The sequence below is a fragment of the Bos grunniens genome, chromosome 17 (genome assembly GCF_055505025.1).
Source record: "Bos grunniens cultivar Pamir isolate PY7600 chromosome 17, Bosgru_T2T1.0, whole genome shotgun sequence".
Classification (NCBI taxonomy): domain Eukaryota; kingdom Metazoa; phylum Chordata; class Mammalia; order Artiodactyla; family Bovidae; genus Bos; species Bos grunniens.
The window spans coordinates 57,697,524-57,715,439 of NC_141181.1; the positions used below are offsets into that span (position 1 = coordinate 57,697,524).

The 17,916-nt window shown below is 48.0% G+C and overlaps 1 protein-coding gene and 1 non-coding gene across 7 annotated transcripts in view; both read left to right on the plus strand.

Annotated features, from left to right (window-relative positions):
• KSR2 (kinase suppressor of ras 2) overlaps window positions 1–17,916 on the plus strand; it is a 437,805-nt gene that overhangs the window by 98,615 nt on the left and 321,274 nt on the right. The window lies entirely within an intron of this gene.
• On the plus strand, window positions 4,902–5,008 carry LOC147355485 (U6 spliceosomal RNA). The gene has a single exon (XR_015144932.1). It is a non-coding gene; the product is annotated as a U6 spliceosomal RNA (small nuclear RNA).

The following is a 17,916-nucleotide window of genomic DNA, read 5'->3' on the forward strand; positions in this document are numbered from 1 at the left end:
ATGGGGTGGCCACAGAGGGAGTGTCAGTCAGGGCTCTACCAGAGAAGCAGAGCCCCAGGTCGGCACCCCATCTGGGGCCTAACCTGCCGTTCCTGATCCAGCCTCCGCTCCTGCTTTCTCGAAGGCTGCCTTTTGGCCCCTCTGTAGAGCCCACTTGTTGCTCCCCTGTAGGGACCAGCTCTGGCTTTTGTGGACGTCCCCACCAGCCCTCTGACATGAGAACAAAGAGAGCCTGGCCCCCTGCTGTCGCCTCTGATCAGCACCGGGGTTGCGACCAGCACGTGCTGAGCAGAACTGGGCACAAAACTGACCCTGAACTTGTACTGTACGGTCTGCAGGGGCTGAGCTGTCTGAGGATTGTGGTTCCACATGCACCGCACTGGACGAGCCAGGTCAGGCCCAGACGGACGGTCACATCCGTAATCAGATCACAGCTCCTCCTCCCAGGCTCTCCATGTCTTCACCCGCCCACCGCGCCCGCCTTCCCTGACTTTGCTTTTCCTTGGAAGGCCTGCCTCAGGGCCTTTGCACGGGTCATTTTTTCTGCCTGAAACACACTACCCTAGTCTGCCTAATTAGTCAGACTAACCCTAGTCTGGCTAATTCTTTGTCCCTTGGGTCTCAGCTCAAATGCCACCTTCTCCTGGTCCCACCTCCCTCTTATTCACTCATTTCTTCATGGTCCCTATCATAAATACAACGATTTTTTTGCTTAAATGTTTGTTTCTCTACCTCTTCTCACTAGAACAATGGTTCTCAGACCTGAATATGCATCAGAATCCCCCAGAAGGCTCTACCCCCAGAGTCCCTGGTTCAGCCAATTTGGGGCAGCACCCAGGAACCTGCATTTTTTAACAGTTTCCCAGGGGATGCTGCTGCTCCTGGTTTGGGGCCTGCTCTGTGAGAACCACTGTGCTGGAATTGTCCCAGGGCCTGACTCAGAACCGGAGTGTCAGGAGGGGTTACTGAGTGACTGAATGAGTGGCGGTCCATGGTAATGGTTACAGCAAATACTGCATTCTTGCCCGGCCAAGAGCTGCTCTGGGTAACTGACATGCAGCCTTAGCTTGCTTAATCATTTCCACAATCTTGTGAAGTCTACGTGATTCTATTTTCTGGTAAGAACACTGAGGCTCAGAGTCACACCGCAACTGAGTATCAGAAACAGGGTTTGTGGAGAAGGAAATGGCAACCCACTCCAGTAGGGACAGAGGAGCCTGGCAGACTATAGTTGATGGGGTCGCAAAGAGTCGGACGTGACTGAGCGACTAAGCGTGCTCCAGTGTCATATCCTGGCATGGAATACAGTCATGGCTTTGGGTTTCCCAGAGACAAAATCAAATCAGCTTAGTGGAAGAGCGTACCCCAGAGAAAGTACAGCATATCAGTTCATAGGATATAAGAAGGTAGAGATTGCGAGTCCTGATGCCCTGAAAACACTGGTGTTTCAGACTTCATGGTTGGTTCTTTGAGTGGCTGAATTGCTTTAATATCTAGATTTTATCTGATGAGTCAGAAATCCCAAACCACATTTATTTTATATAAACATTAAATCCAGACCAGCCAAACAAGAAAAAAACAAAACAGAGTTTGAACATGGGTCCATCTGACTCCTAAGCTGTGGCTCCCTCCTAGGAGAGAGGTGAGGGCAGCTTTCCCCTTACCTCTGAGAGCTTCATGTGTCTCCCTCCATTTGCTCTGCTGAAGTGACTGCCTTTGGTGGGGGAAATGGGTTGCAGGGATGTAACAGCTTAAGCCAGAACAGAGATAAAAAGAAAGAACATAAACCCTGAATGATATGTAACTACCAAATTGCCTGTTTGCAGAGCACCTTCAGTTGTAGTAAGAACCCACACACAGATAGCTCCTTTCGATTCTCACAACCTGATGAGTGGTAGGTAGGCAGACAGACCAGGATGAGTACCCATTCCACAGATGGGAACACTGAGGAAAAGAGAAGGTTACTTTGAACCACCCAGGATCTCACAGAGCTGGGACTGGAACAGCAATGTCCCTTTCCTGCTTCTCAGTGCAGAACCCCTTCTCTTGTCTGGTGTCAGGAGTGGGGTGGGGATGATGGCAGTGGCCGTGTTTCCCCTCCAGGTAGGATCCTGGAGCTGGGGAGAATGGGGTATTGCCCCAAGCTGGGCATGGCTGGGAAAGCTCAGGAGTCTCTAGATCTGCTTCAGAGTCTGGGGAGACTCCCCCCTTTTCCTGGCAGGGTTAAGTCTGTCTTGGTGACTATTTCTGCCCTTTTCAGCCATGGAGGCATCCTCAGGTATATGAATGTGTTTGAAAAGTTCAGTAAATGTGCAGGAGGAAGGTAGAAAGGGCAGGGATGATGGAGAAAGATGTTACGATGTCATGATATTATTTGGAACCGAGCTATTTTCCCCTCCCCCTAAAATGTCCCAATGTTGTGACAGCACATTCCTGGAAACTACGAGAGGATTCTAGTTTGTAATAGTCACACTTTTTACTCAGGTAGTTTTTTTTACCCCCATTGTTTAATAGTAAATAAACTATTTACTATTTAAATAATTTTTCTATTTATTGACTTATAATCTTATATGAGAAGTATCCAAGCTATTGTTTGGGGAAGGGAAAAACAAGGCTTTGTTTTGACTATAATTTGCATGTTAGTATTTTAAAAACGATTCATAGGAGGAATAATGTCTGGAAGGAAATACGTTTGGATATTTAGCACAGTTTTTGGATTAGGGTGATTGTGATTTCTCTTCTGCTTGTCTGCTTTTTCTATCTGTCTGGGTGAGGAACAAGCAGTTATGTAATTTAAACAAAAAAAAAAAAAGAAGAAAGGAAAAAATTCCTCCTTGAACCCAGTTTAGCTCTTTCTGTACCCACCCCTTCTGTTATTTCAACAGTTTCTTGGTTGATTAACCCCTTTCTTTGCACCTGTTCAAAAGGGAAAACTTCCTGCTGCAATTTCCTGAAGTAAAATTCCCTGTAGCTTAGACAATTCTTGATGATGCCCCAAAAGCAATTTATATGCCACCACTGCTGGGAAGGCCTCCTAGATTGCCCCGTCTTCACTTTGTGTTGATGATCCCACAGTTCTCTTGTAGTCTTTTTTTTTTAAGATTTTTTTTTTTATGTGGACCATTTTTAAAGTCCTTATTGAATTTGTTACAACATTGCTTCTGTTTTATATTTTGTTTTTTTCTGGCTGTGAGGTATAGGGTATCTTAGCTCCCTAACTAGGGCTCGAACCTGAACCCCCTGCATTGGAAGGCGAAGTCTTAACCACTGGACTGCCATAGACATCCCTCTTGTAGTTGCTTTGATATAAAAGTCTCTTAGATTAGAAATTCCTTATTAGCAGGAGCCATCACAAATAGCCATGTTATTAAAAGCATGCTCTGTATCAGATATCGTTCTAAGCTGATTTCAAGGATAACTTCACTTAATCTTCAGAACTTGACCATGAGATAGAGAATGTTGTAGTCCCCAGTTTTCAGATAAGAAGACTAAGGAGCAGGGAGGTGAACCTACTGACCCAAGGTTACATGAAGTGACTTGCAGAGCACCAGCATTTGAGCTTTGGCTGACCACAGGCTCATTTTTTTTTTTCTCTTTTCTTTTTTGCTTCTTTTGTTTCCTATACATTACTTAACACAGTAGCAAAAGTACCACTGAAGCATTTAACAAATACATGAAAGTAAGTCTCTCAGTCATGTCTGACTCTGCGACCCCATGGACTATACAGTCCATGGAATTCTCTAGGCCAGAATACTGGAGGGCGTAGCCTTTCCCTTCTCCAAGGGATCTTCCCAACCTGGGGATAGAACCCAGGTCTCCCTCATTGCAGGCAGATTCTTTACCAGTTGAGCCACAAGGGAAGCCCAAGAATACTGGAGTGGGTAGCCCATCCCTTCTCCAGGGATCTTCCTGACCCAGGAATCGAACCGACAACTCCTGCAGTGCATCGCAGGCGGATTGTTTACCAACTGAGCTATCAGGGAAGCCCTGAACAAATACATGAGCAGTCATAATTTAATCATGGAAATGACGCTCTTGGAGGGAGAGGTTGGTGCATTTCTAGATTTGCTCCAGGAGAGAGAAGTGAGAAACAGATGTTTTCTGCCTATATCACTGAGGGCTTGTGTGGTGGAGATAACAGACAGACAATGAAAGAGAATTCACTCTGAATCAGGGGTCACTGGCCAAATTCAGCTATCTGCCTGCTTTCAAAAATAAAGTTTTATTGGAACATTGCCATACCCATTTTTTACATTGTAAAATAAAATTCACATTTTATGTCAAGATAAGAAAAATTTGAACATAAAAAAGTTTTCTGTGCCCTGTGACCTCCCCTCTCAGCTCTACTGTGCTTTGCTTCTCTGCGTTATGCAGTGAGCAACCTTCCCCATCGGCAGAAATACCTGTTCAACCATAAAAAGCAATATTCTCCTAGCATCAACAGGACAACACAAAGAGAACATTCCTTCTTGGTCTTAAGAGGCCACAATGATGCTTAGATCTGGATTGTGTAAACTGTCAATAATTTCACTCAAATAAAATTTTCCATTTCTTTCTTAGATTGATGGGTTAAATGTTCATCAACAACATATTATGTTGTCTATAGCTATTCTCACACAGCAATGGCAGAATGGAGACCATCTGGCCCAGAAAGTCTAAAGTATTTACCTTCTGGCTTTTACAGAGGAAGTTTGCTAATAACCCTTATTGTAAAAGACCAAGCAAGAGATACTAAGTGTTCTTTAAAACAAATACACACATGCTGTGTATCTGATGGGACATTGATGGTGGAGAACTCTGCCATGAGGTGCATTACTGTTTGCGCAGCATTACCTAGAGCTGTCCTTTATTGAGCACTTACCATTCTAAATGCTCAGAGGAAGGAAGAAAGGGCAGGAAGGGTGCTCGCTTCGGCAGCACATATACTAAAATTGGAACGATACAGAGAAGATTAGCATGGCCCCTGTGCAAGGATGACACGCAAATTCGTGAAGCGTTCCATATTTAAAAAAAAAAAAAAGAGAAAGAAAGGGCAGGAAGGATGGACAGGCCCAGAGAGGTTGAATAGCTTGCTCAGGGTCACACAGCTGCTACAGGATACAGCCTGCACTCAGGCCTATGCCAGACTCAGTCAAAATACATGCTTTCAGGGAACTTCCCTCATGGTCCAGTGGTTAAGACTCCATGCTTCCACTGCAGGGGCCGTGGGTTTGACCCCTGGTTGGGGAACTAAGATCCCACATGCCATGCTGCTGCTGCTGCTAAGTCACTTCAGTCGTGTCCGACTCTGTGTGACCCCATAGATGGCAGCCCACCAGGCTCCCCCATCCCTGGGATTCTCCAGGCAAGAACACTGGAGTGGGTTGCCATTTCCTTCTCCAGACATGCCATGCGCTGTGGCCAAAAAAACAAAACAAAATGAAAAAGCCCACATGCTTTTATTGCAGTGTCCTGCATGCCGACGTTTCCTGTCTGTTTCCTGCTAGATGTGAGGTTTGGGGGGCTGGGGATCACACTGCATCTCTCGAGTGCCGCCTGGATTGTGCCCCTGGAGGGTCACTCTCATTTAGGGGGGTCTGTGGGTCTCTTTGGGCAAACATGTCACACCATCCCCATAGGATTCTGAAGGCGGGGGCGCCTCGCACTCCAGGTCTCCCAGCTGCCTCCTCTCAATTTGGAAAAGGAAACCCGAAATGCCTCCCTTCCCCCAGTGACACAGGCCTGTTGATGTGTCCACCCTCCACGTCAGCTCTGTCCTTGGGAACAGAGCTCAGTTTAGCTCCATCATCTGATCATCTTCTTTCTTTAGCACTTTTGTTTTTCCCCTCTCCGTCTGGTACTTTGTGGAGGAGAAATGAGGCGGACAAGCTCTGTAATCAGATACCAGGACACCCTCGGTGACAGCGACAGTTTGTTTTTCTAGCTCTAACTTCTAAAGACCTTCTGCCTTCATTGTCACGGAAGGCGGGGGTACTAAGTGGCAGGCTGTCTGTTTTGCTTTAAACCTTAGGCTCCTTGCTTGAAAAAGTTGGGGTCAAATCGCTGGCTGGCTGCACACACTTGGATGATTTTTCCTCCCTGTGTTTATTACCTTGGACACCATCCAACCGGGGCTAGTACATGATGACTCCTGATGGCCACCAGGGGGTGCTGCCTGACAACCATCCTTTAGCTGAGCCAGGGAGTGGGGGAGGGGGGAGATCTACATTAAGGTGCAAACTGGAAGAAGGAAGTTCAGTCTAATCATCTGAACTTTCAAATAGGGGAAAAATAGAGTCCCGGAGAGGATAAAGACCTGACCCATGTACAGGATGGAAGAATGTGGGCTTAATTCTGTGTTATAGACAGAGCATCTGGGCAGGCTGAGAGCCAGGGGAACTTTAGTCCCTTGTCCCAGCTGGCCTTGTGTGAGCTACAGGGCATCGGAGCAGCTCCTGGTTCCTGCCTGCCTCCAGTCGGCTCAGACGGGGTCTTTGCAGTCACTAACCTTCCTACAGCCCTCCTGTCACCGAAGCTCTCGCCCCCCAGCTCCTTGCCACACTGCAAGACCAATTAAGAGAACTGCTGCTGCTGCTGCTGCTAAGTCGCTTCAGTCGTGTCCGACTCTGTGCGACCCCACAGACGGCAGCCCACCAGGCTCCTCCGTCCCTGGGATTCTCCAAGCAAGAACACTGGAGTGGGTTGCCATTTCCTTCTCCAATGCATGACAGTGAAAGTGAAGTCGCTCTGTCGTGTCCAACTCTTAGCGACCCCATGGACTGCAGCCTACCAGGCTCGTCCACCCATGGGATTTTCCAGGCAAGAGTACTGGAGTGGGTTGCCATTGCCTTCTCCTTAAGAGAAGAAAGTGATCTGTAAAGGAGGAATGCTGAAATGTAGTCTCCAAATAACAACTATTGGAGATGCAGCAGGAGCTCAATAGTCAGTGGCCTCATTCCCTTGGGAGACGTCTGGCAAGAGCAGGGGGCCAGACGTGGGGTAACTCTGGCCATAAAGGAGCCTCCTGGAGGCCCTGAACAGGGTGGCCACGAAGAGAAGCAGCAGGACTTGCTTTGATCAAAATAATCATTTCAGCCTTTGCCACGTGCCCGACATGGGGATGTAGAGATTAAAAAAACACGCGGGCTACAGTTGACAAGGGGCTGGGCTCCTGGTTTCCTCTTCTAGCCAGCCTGGTCAGGTTTTGGCACAGGTGGGAGCATGTGTGAGTTCTGAGCCTGGGATGTGAGTCCTGGCAGGGCCACTGGGCTGTACTAAAGCTGGTTCAGCCCCTTCCCCATCAGAGTCTCTGTCTTTGAAGAAACGGGCATGAAAGCACCTGCCCATTTAGTGCTGTCGGGAGGAACAGGTGTGATGATGCATGTTTCCTCCCCCGTCAGGGGTTGCCTCCCCCGCCTGAGCAGAACCGCACTTTGATCCTTTTGGCTACAGTGAATCAGAAATCATATGAGCCAGCTGAACGGGACGAGCCAAAGGTTTCTCTCTCTGCTCCCTAAAGGCAGACGCCTCAGGAGCTGAAAGGTCCTGGGGCCTCAGAGCTGGTGAAGCCCAGTCGCCGATGTGCATGGGCAGCCAGGGGTCACGCCATGACTTCAGACAAGCCCCCGAATCAGCCAGAGCTAATGCCACATGGATGGAGGGTGGGCAGTGCAGCCCATTTTATTATTTTGGAGCAGAAAAAAGATAACCCATCACAGCCAACTTTTTATACACTTGAGAGGTTGGAAAAGTTCTCCCATCGTCTTTTACAGAACCACAAGACTCATTTATTCCTCCAAAGTGAGCAAGCTTCTAGACTAAAGAAAGGGCTTTTAAGGAAGGGGATCTGTCGATTTCTACAGGGTTCTTCCTCACACTGCTGACTGTCTCCGGGTGTGGGGTGGGAGGCATTGTGCTTAAGAACAAAGATCATTGTCTGTTAATCCCATCCAGGTCACAGTCACCAGATCTCAGGCCCCGGGCAGGAGGTTTTCTTGGGCTCCTCAATGACAGCAGACAAAGGGCAGCTCAAGGTTCTCAAATGGCACTGTCCACACTTCTGGCTCGATGATGCTTGGTGGTCAGGGCTGTCCCGTGCATTGTAGACTGTTCAGCAGCGTCCCTCCATGCCCTGAACTTTGATGCCAGAAGCATCCATCCTCCAACCCCCTCCTCCTTCGTGAAATCCAAAATGCCTCCCAGCGTCCTCAGATGTGCCAGGTGGAGAACCGCTGTCTTGACTTCTCCGAGGTGCCCCAGGCTTCGCCCAGCTGATGATGCTCCTGCTCAGATGATGGTGGTGATGATAAGGATGTCAAGGATGATGACAAGTGAAGTATTCTGAGGCCAGATGAAAGCCAGGAAATTTTGTGAAGACTGAGGGTCTATAAAAGCACAGAAAACCGTAATTGAGTTGGACTTGGGCTTATCATGCCCAGAGCATAATTTTCCCAGGGGTCTTTAGTCAAATTTCCAGGAACCAGATGAAAGCCAGGAACCTTGATGTACCACCCTCCCTCCAGCGAGCATGTGTGCACACACACACAGACACAGACACACACACACACGCTCATATTCACGTGCATAATCCTTCCCTCTCTCTCTCCAGGGACCTAGTTAAAACTTCCATCACTTCTGCAGGTAAACAGCTCTCGATGCCCTGACTTCTCCGGCTGTGACCGCCTGGACCAGCCATGTGGCCTCTCTGTGCCTGTGTCTGTAAAATGCCCAGGGACAGGAAGGATGGGCATGAACCCTTCCCCCGAGATTCTGTATCTCAGGTTTGACCTTCATGCCTGGCCAGTGAGCTGACAGCAGTGACCACGACCCCACTCTCACCCACAGCTGTGCGGTTCAGACGGCAGCTTCCAGTTGTGATGGTTATTGTTGCATGGATGCCTGAATCAGCTCAATGACACCTTGTGGGGATCCTTTGAACATAAGAAGCTCATTCCCACCCTTGCCCTCATCTCTTCTGCCCTCTTCTGACACCCTTCCTGGGGGCTGGCTCCTTCCCTCTGTGTGCTGCCAGCTCTGGGTGCGCTCACTGCATGGAGTTCTCTGATTACTTTCTCCATCATTACTCGGGGGAGCAGGCTGGGAGAACCTGGGGAGAGGGGCCAAGTGCAGCCCCAGTGAGTTCCAGGGATCTTTCTAGAGGAAGGAACCAGCTACATGGAGTTCCGAGGATGACAGGCTGTGTTTGGGCTTCTTTGCCTACTTCCCGAGTTATTTTGTTTTATTGCCCACCAGTGCCAACTCTCAGATCTGCTCAGGGTGTCATTGCTTTTTTTTTTTCTTTCAAATCATCCTAGCTCAAAAAAATTTTTTTTATATTTACAATATCTTTTGGGGACGATTTGGGGGCAGTATCTTCCTGAACCATTTTGTGTTGTAAAAGCTGCCTGCAGACTTTCAGTGCCAAAGTCAGTCATGTGCACGTTCTTTTTTTGGAAAGAAGGATGTTGTATATACAGAAAATGGCAGGATCTGACCCAGCTTTATCCACTTTCCTTTGATCCCCGTACCCATGACCAGAAGGTGAAAGATGAATTTAAGTTCTTCCTAAGCTCTGACCATGGGCTTTATTTGGCAAGGTCTTTCATGTTCCTGGGCGATGCCAGTTCTATGAGGAGACACTGGCAAAGGCAAATTATGGCAACAGGGCTGGGCCAGAAAAGGTTGGGCCAGAGTTTAGGTTAGAGGTTTAGTTATGCAGGAAGGGCTTGGTGTCCAGTAGATTTTTTCCAAACATTCATGGTACCAATGAATGTGGAAAGGGAGGATTTAAAATGCCCCTCCTGCCCCCGCCTTGATGTCTCTCTCTGCAGAAATGATTGCTGTTCCCCACTGTGTCCAAGGCATTGCTCCATGCTTACAATGTGCTCAACACACGGCATATCAGGAATTTCCGTGACGGCCGCCTGTTGTCCTTATAACAACTCTGTCAAGTTGGGGCTGCCCCCCGAAAAGGGAGGAGATGGGGGTTCAGAGAGGTGGATGAATTTAGCTGAGACTGCACAGCATAGGCAAGTCAGGAAGGCAGCCTTGCACTTGGGAGTTTGGAGTGAAACCACTGCTTTAATACCACGCCCCGAGGCCCTGAGGAGAGGCAGGAAGGGAGTGGCATCGATTGAGAGCCCGAGCGCGCTACAGAAGTTGCCCGGCAAGGTCACCTGGACTGGCAGGTCTGCTTAGGCGTGAGTTTTGAGAATCATGAGCTCATTGGGTGGCAGTGACCTGTGGGCGCAGGTAACGCCAGTGGGTGACTTGATGCCCTGGGAGTAGATCGGAACAGAGTCGCTGACGGAGTTGCACCCGGGCTGGGCCTGGAACAAGTGGTACGTGAAGGGGAGAGAGGTGACGTGACACAGGAGGGGGCGGGTGGGGACGAGGCCTGGGGCCTGAAGGGGAGTCCTGCTCTGCGGCGTCAGGCAGCTGCTGGCCCGAGTTCTCTGGATCTCTTTAGTGGGAGTTAGTCGCTCAGTCATGTCCGACTCTTTGCGACCCCATGGACTGTAGCCCACCAGGCTCCTCTGTCCATGGATTCTCCAGGCAAGGATACTGGAGTGGTTTTCCATTTCCTCCTCCAGGAGGAGTACCTGTATCTCCCCGCAAAGGAAGGACGCAGTGAGGCGATGCGTCTCAAGACTGTGGCTCAGCCCTGGTGCACAGTGTGTGCTCGGTAAATGCATGGCAGACGCTGCTTACACTGTTACTGCTAGTGATCAGGTTCAAACAGAAACAGCTCAGGGGCAGGTAGGCATGGCTGCTGCCTGTGAAAATTTCTTAAAGTGAAACGTCAGGCGAAGGGGAGACCTGGGGTTTGGTGCAGTGAGAGGGGAATCACAGCTGCCCGCTTCCCAGTGTGCTGAACTCACATTTCTGCTAACAAGGACCAGTTCTATGGTCCGAAGGGCGCCGTTCCTCAGTGCTAGCAGCCCGGGGAGATCCCAGGAATATGCTGGGGATCTGGGTGGGCTCCGCTCAGGAGGAATGGAAAAGGAAGGAAATGGGGGAGACTCTTCCACAAATCAGCTGTCATCTCATTAAACGTTGGCCTTGCTGTCACATGGTCCTGGTTTCAAATGCTGGGTTCCTGCAGCTTTCCTGCTCGCGACTTTGGGAAGTTGGTCCAGTTCTCCAGGCATCAGCGTCCTCTTCTGCACAGAGGGGAAGAGGCTGTGGAGTTGGAAGGGCCACAGGAACTGGGAGCAGTCGATGGTTAGCAAGCTGGAGAGGGCCTGGAGGAGCAGGCAGGGACTCGGGCAAGGGGACCAGCTGGGGTACCAGAAATCCAGGTGAGCAGGGACAAAGGTCAGCGTCGATACCGCTGGGCGTCTGCGCTGCATTTTGCACCTGTGTTGCTGGGGTGATGCCTCTCAGGTCAAAGAACGTCCCTGGATCCTACAGCCATCAGCCGTTTCTCTCTCCCTGACCCACCAGACTCTTCACAGATGTGAGCAGGGAGCAGTCTCCCCCCACACCCCTCACCTGCCCTACCCAGCAGAAAAACAACTCAGAGCACAGCACCCCGGGCTGGGACCTGAGACCTTCCTGGAATACTCCTGGTTTACTTCCTGGGTCACATCACTCAAGCCTCACTTCCTCTCTTTAAAGAAGAGAATCAGAATTCTCACTCTCCTCACCTGCCCGGGTGTCAGTGAGGGTCAAACCAGGTGTCATCCAGGAAGGGCTTTGCCAGCCATCTAGAACCTACAGTGGGGAGGGGCAGTTACTTTTACTGAGGACCGCTGGGTCTGAAGCACCAGCTTTATCTGGGGTCTTGAGCAAAGAAAAGGTGGATCTCTCTTGAAGCAAGTTCCCCGGAGCTCTGGTTTGCTTCCCTCAAACAGATGTAGGCAGACACAATACAAATGTTACAGCAAGGCACACAGAAATCTTCGATGGCCAATCCTGGGAACGCAGAGCCTGGTTAGGAGGTTGGGACAGTAGGGGGACGATGTTTTAGTATATAGCTCACTCCTGTATTCAGCTTGAACTGGTGTTAATCAGTTACCTCCCTGTCCCCGGTACTGGGGGGACATTGGTGAGTCATTTCATCTGTGAGCCATCATTTCCTGGCCAGAAAATTCAGGTGATAGTTGTCCCTCCTTGGCTTCTTGTGAGGATTAAATGAGATAAAATAGGCAATGAGCAGTGCCTGGCATGGTGTTCCTGTGGAGCCTGATAACTGTTCCTTTGCTATTACTGTCATTGACCAATAACTGTTGTTACTCTTCGGTTTCTCCGATTCTGTTGACTGCTCCTGGGAGTCCTGCAAGAATTATTTTCCTCTTCTTCTCATTGGCACTCCCCTTTCCCTCCCCTGTTTTCTGTGTGAATTAAGTGCCTGAGGCTCATGGTCCCAATTTATGGATGAAGAAAGAGGTACCGCTGTCTATGCCAACTGGTCCAGGTCTCAAAGAGGCAGAGAAGAGGGGTCTTGGGTTTGCCTGTCCTGTGCCTCTGACAAGATGGGCCAAACTTGGGATGGTTTCTGCCAGTGGGATGCTTGCACAAAACTTCTCACCTGAGGAAAGAAATGGCTGATGCTGGGTAGAGACAGAGTATCAGCCAAAACATAGGACAAAAGAAGAAAAAGTTGACCAAACTTTCTTTTCAAATGCATTTTTGGGGAAGGGGAAAGAGCAAAATGAACAAGTTCTGCCTGAACAGACATGATTTCGTGTGGCCAGGGCATATTGATAATATCAGGAAGTTTCTGGCTCTGGGTGAAGTATTTGGATTTTTCATGCTCCGCCAGTCCCCCAGGAGACAGGGACCTGGGAGGAAGTTGGACTTTGGGAACACGTCTTATCTCTTTTCTTTTACAGTCAAGAGAATCTATTTATTTAATTAAATTTCCTTTGAGTTTGGTTTTTCCCTTGAGCTAATTTTCTCTTCTGTTTTCTTTCTTTCCTAAGACGTCAGTTAGGGCAGAATTTATCAATAGAAATGACAGTATTAGTAACAATAACGATAAAGATTGTAATAAAATCCAAACAGCACCACATCCTCTGTTACCTTAAGTATGTGGCTGGAGTCACATCTCTGTCTTTAGAGGAAGCTGTCATTAACTTGCAGCTTATATACATTTTGTTCTTCCCATGTCTACCTCAAGGGTTTGAATCTTGGGGTCTGAGTTTCAAGAAAATCTTTTTAATCATGCAGAAAACTTTCAGGAAATGGCATATCCACCCCCTGCCTCCTTTCTTCCTTTCCCCCTCCCTCCATCGTTCATCCCTCCATCCTCCCATCCTTTCCTTCTCTATTGTAGCCTGGCCAGCTATCTTTGGGGGGAAATAGAGAAAGACTTGCTAAGAATGAGCCTATCTTCTTTATGCCATTTTGAGATATATCAGATAATCTAATCCAGCGGCCAGCAAACTATGGCCTGTAGGTCAAATCTGACCAGCTGCCTGCTTTTTAAAATAAAATTTTATTAGACCACAGCTACATCTATTCATTTGTGGCTGCTTTTGCATTATAATGGCAGAGTTGAGTAGTTGCAGTAGAGGTCATATGGCTCACAGGTTGAGGTATTTTACTATCTTGTCCTTTACAGAAAACATTTGCCAATCTCTGTTCTAGTCCTTGGAGAAGGAAATGGCAACCCACTCCAGTATTCTTGCCTGCAGAATCCCAGGGGTGGCGGAGCCTGGTGGGCTGCCATCTATGGGATTGCACAGAGTTGGACACGACTGAAGTGACTTAGTAGTTCTAGTCCTTGACTGTGCATGAAAATGATTTTTCACTTTTCTTCTGCTGTGTGTGATGTGAACAAGTAAGCTCATTTATTTATTCATTCATCAAGCATTTGCTGCTAAATCACTTTAGTCGTGTCCGACTCTGTGTGACCCCATAGACGGCAGCCCACCAGGCTCCCCTATCCCTGGGATTCTCCAGGCAGGAACACTGGAGTGGGTTGCCATTTCCTTCTCCAATGCATGAAAGTGAAAAGTGAAAGTGAAGTCGCTCAGTCCCGTCCGACTCTTAGCGACCCCATGGACTGCGGCCCACCAGGCTCCTCCATCCATGGGATTTTCCAGGCAAGAGTGCTGGAGTGGGGTGCCATTAGGAAGCACTTTTTTGGCACCAAGCCCCCTGTTAGGCACAAGGGGTGTTTTTTGTCTTTAAGAAAGTATTGAAATATAGTAAGATACAAACAGAGGCTATGTATGCTGTAGTGGTGTCAGGAAGGAGGAAACAGGCAGTGCTTTGGAGGCTGAGTATAGGAGAAAGCTAGGGAAACTTTCATAGAGGAGGAGACATTTGAGATGGGTATAAAAATGGGAAGTTACCAAACGGCTGGGGGACCATGACCTCCCAGGCGTGGGAACAGCCTGTAGTGAATCATTGGTTGTGATTAAGCATGACCGGCTCAGAGAGCAGGAAGTCAATTTGTAGGACAGTTTGGGTGATGAGAGGAAAAGCTGAAACTAGTAAGAATATGAGAAGCTATGTGGGAGCACTTTAAGGACAGGAATGGTGACTTCTGTATCTTTATTCTGCTGTGATTGTCTCCAAGCCACAGCTTTGGAGTGTTGTGTGGTTGATGGGGTCCATACATCTGAGGTGTATCTTAAGGTCACCACATCTTCAGGTGGCTTTGAAGCTGGCTGATCTGGGTGCAGGTTGACTTTCCATTTTTATACTCATCTCAAATGTCTCCTTTGAAAATACCTCTGCTTTTGAGGTCAGTGAGAATGTTAGCAGTAGAATTCTCCAAGGCACAGTTCCTATTTTACAGTACAGATGGCAGTTAGGAGGCTGACCCGGGGAGAAGACCCTGAAATCTGGTGTATTCCATAAAGTGTCTGAGCATGTCCCAGAGGGACAGCCATGTGGTCTGGATATTGTATTCCCACTGGGGGCCTGAGATCAGGGCTGATAAGTTCCAGGCTTCCCAGATGGTGCTAGTGGTAAAGAACCTGCCTGCCAATGCAGGAGATGTGAGAGACATGGGTTTGATCCCTGGGTCAGGAAGATTCCCTTGAGGAGGGCATGGCAACCCACCCCAGTATTCTTGCCTGGAGAATCCCGTGGACAGAGGAACCTGGCAGGCTAACAGTCCATAGAGATGCAAAGAATCAGACATGACTGAAGTGACTTTACATGCACACATGACCTTGAACACTGGCTGCCCCTGTAATTTGGGACAGCCGGGCCACAAAGGCAGGTCCAGGGTTGCATTACTTTATAAAGAGTCTTAGAGACCTGTGCTTCCTTATCTGTGAAATGGGATAATTATAATTCTCACTTCTTAGGATTGTTGTGATAATTTAGTGAGTTATGCTAGAAAGAAATTGTCTTGGACAGTAAGCACTTGACAAAATGATTCAGCAATGAAATTGTTATCCAGGATAGCATTTTCTAAAGAATGTCAAAGTGTTTTACTTAAAAAAAGTCAAATGTGTTTGTTTCCTGTAAGGCTTCTTGGTGTAGGTAGTAAGTTGCTATGTACTGTGATTTTACTTATAACATTCGACCCAAACTTGGCCATGGCTCTCTGTTTTCACTGAGTGTATGTTGAGACAGTGTTGCACAAAGCAGGCTTTGGGGAATTCTTTTTAAGGTAAGGGTGGCGCCTACTGAGGGCTTCTTCTGCGTCCGGCACTGTGCTCGGCTCTGGGGACAGAAGAGTGAGCAAGAAATCCTGGCCTCACGGATTCTGATGGTAGTTCCTAGAGTTTACATGAGGGTCCTGAGCTGCTCTGTGCCTCAGTGTTACACCCTGTAAAATGGGAACAATATGAATCTCCACTGCCTCTTGTCTTGCCAGGAGGTTGGAAGGGTGATGAGAAATACTGACCTGGCAGGAGGTAGTAAAACTGAATTGGGGAAGAGTCATGCTTAAGCCTAATGTAGGAGCTAATAGCACAGACCTTGCAATCAGTCAGCTGAGGTTGGAGAACCAGCTCTGTCTAACTGTGGTCTCTGATTGTGTGATCTTGTGCAAGGTACTTAACCTCTCTGCACCTGTTGCCTCTTGTAAAAAATGAGGAGAGTACGCCTACCTCACAGGGTTAATATGAGAATTTAATGAGTTACAAGGCACTGACATGTATAAAGTGCTTTATAAGTATTTAATAAAAGAATAGTCAATAGCAATGATAATAATAACAGCCAACACTGGTGGATTGTTTGCTCTGTTCTAGGCACTTTGCATGGATTTGTTTACTTTATTCCTTACAACAACCTTACCTGGCAACGACTATTATTATCTTCATTTAACAGATGAGAAAACTGAGGCTTACCGTTAAGCCCCTATCAAGAGGACACAATTTGTTAGTGTTAGAGCTGGGCTGACAGACTCCAGTGCCTGAGGTTGTAACCACTGCCCCATCACTCTCGCTGAGATTATGGCAGAGCAGACCATGTTACCAGGCAGGGGTCCAGCTTGTGGACGCATGTGGAGAGGAGAGTCCAGCAGAGTAGGGGGCAGCCTGCATTCAGTTTAGCATTTTCAGAGATCAATCGAGTCCTGTCATTCTTCCCTAGACTTTCAGGAACCTGTACGCCTTCTCCTTTTTTCCCTTTCAAAAGGCAGACTTGATTGTCTTCCCTCCTTCTCTCTCTAGCCTTTGTAACGGCCTTTTGAAGTCAGAGGTATAGTTCAGGGCTCCTAAGAACAGATCTGGAAAAGAGAGAACTACTTTCCACAGTGTTTAAACCAAAAGTGTAAGGACATGGGAGCCCTAGTTCTTGAATCAGTTCTGTGTGTATGTGTGTGTGTTCTGTATGTGTTCTTGCCAAATGCTAATACCTGCCTCTGCTGATGTCAGACAGGGCTTCACAGAGGTCACCCTTCAGACTTCGTTTGTCTCCTGCTTGTCATCCTCTGAATATTTCGAGAGTGGGGGGCTTGACCCCCTCTGTAACAGTGTATTTTAAGAGTGTTTTTTTTGTTGTTGTTTGTTTGCCTATCCCAGTGTTTTTTTTCTCCTTGTCTTTAAAAATCTTCCTTTTTCCTCCTTCTCTGTGCCCTGTACTCTGACCCTGCCTTGCTTATCTAAGACAATAAAACAGGAACAAGCTAACGTTAACCCCTGGGGACAGGCTGAGGCTGCAGAGCAGAATTGCCATGGCCTTTATGAAGAGAGAATTTAAGTCCCTTAGCACCTGGGAGGGTTGAGTGTCTTCTCTGCGACCACTCTGGGCTTTGTCAGCTGGTGACTGAGTGGAGGCTGAGTGAGACTTCTTTAAGCAGGGTTGAATTGTCCCGAGTGTGGGTCAGAAGGGAGTGGGTGCATTCATTCACTCATTCATTCATCCAATTTTTCTTCCTTCCTTCTCTTTTACCCTCTTCTCTTTCTGTCCTTCTATCCTTTGTTCCATCAATTGATCCATCCATATATCCACCCATCCATCCATATACTATTCATCCATCTATCTGCTCATTCACTCACTTACTGACCTACATGCCAACTCATACATCCACCTGGCCACCCAGCCATCCGTCCACTCACTCACTCATCTGTTCATCCACCTATCCATCTTCCATCCACCCACTCATCTGTCCATCTACCCATCTATCACATTTACTCACCCATCTATCTATTTATTCATCCATCCATCCATCTATTTGATAGGTACCAAGTCCCTTCTATGCACCAGATACTCTGCTGAGTGCTGCAGATTTAGGTATGATGAACAAGGCCCCTCCCCTTGTGGAGGACAGACCAGCTAATGAGGGAGACAGACAATAGACCATTAAACAAGGAAATGAGTTAATTTGAGAATCTGATAAACACTGTGAAGAAAGTTAAGTGAGAGAACCATGTTAGTTAGAAGAGTCAGTGAAGGTTCCTCTGAGGAACATTTGAACAGAAGCCTGAAGAATGTGAAGGGGAGAGAAAGTGGCAGAAAGAGTTCTCTGCTGCTGCCGCTGCTGCTGCTGCTGCTGCTGCTGCTGTGTCACTTCAGTCATGTCCG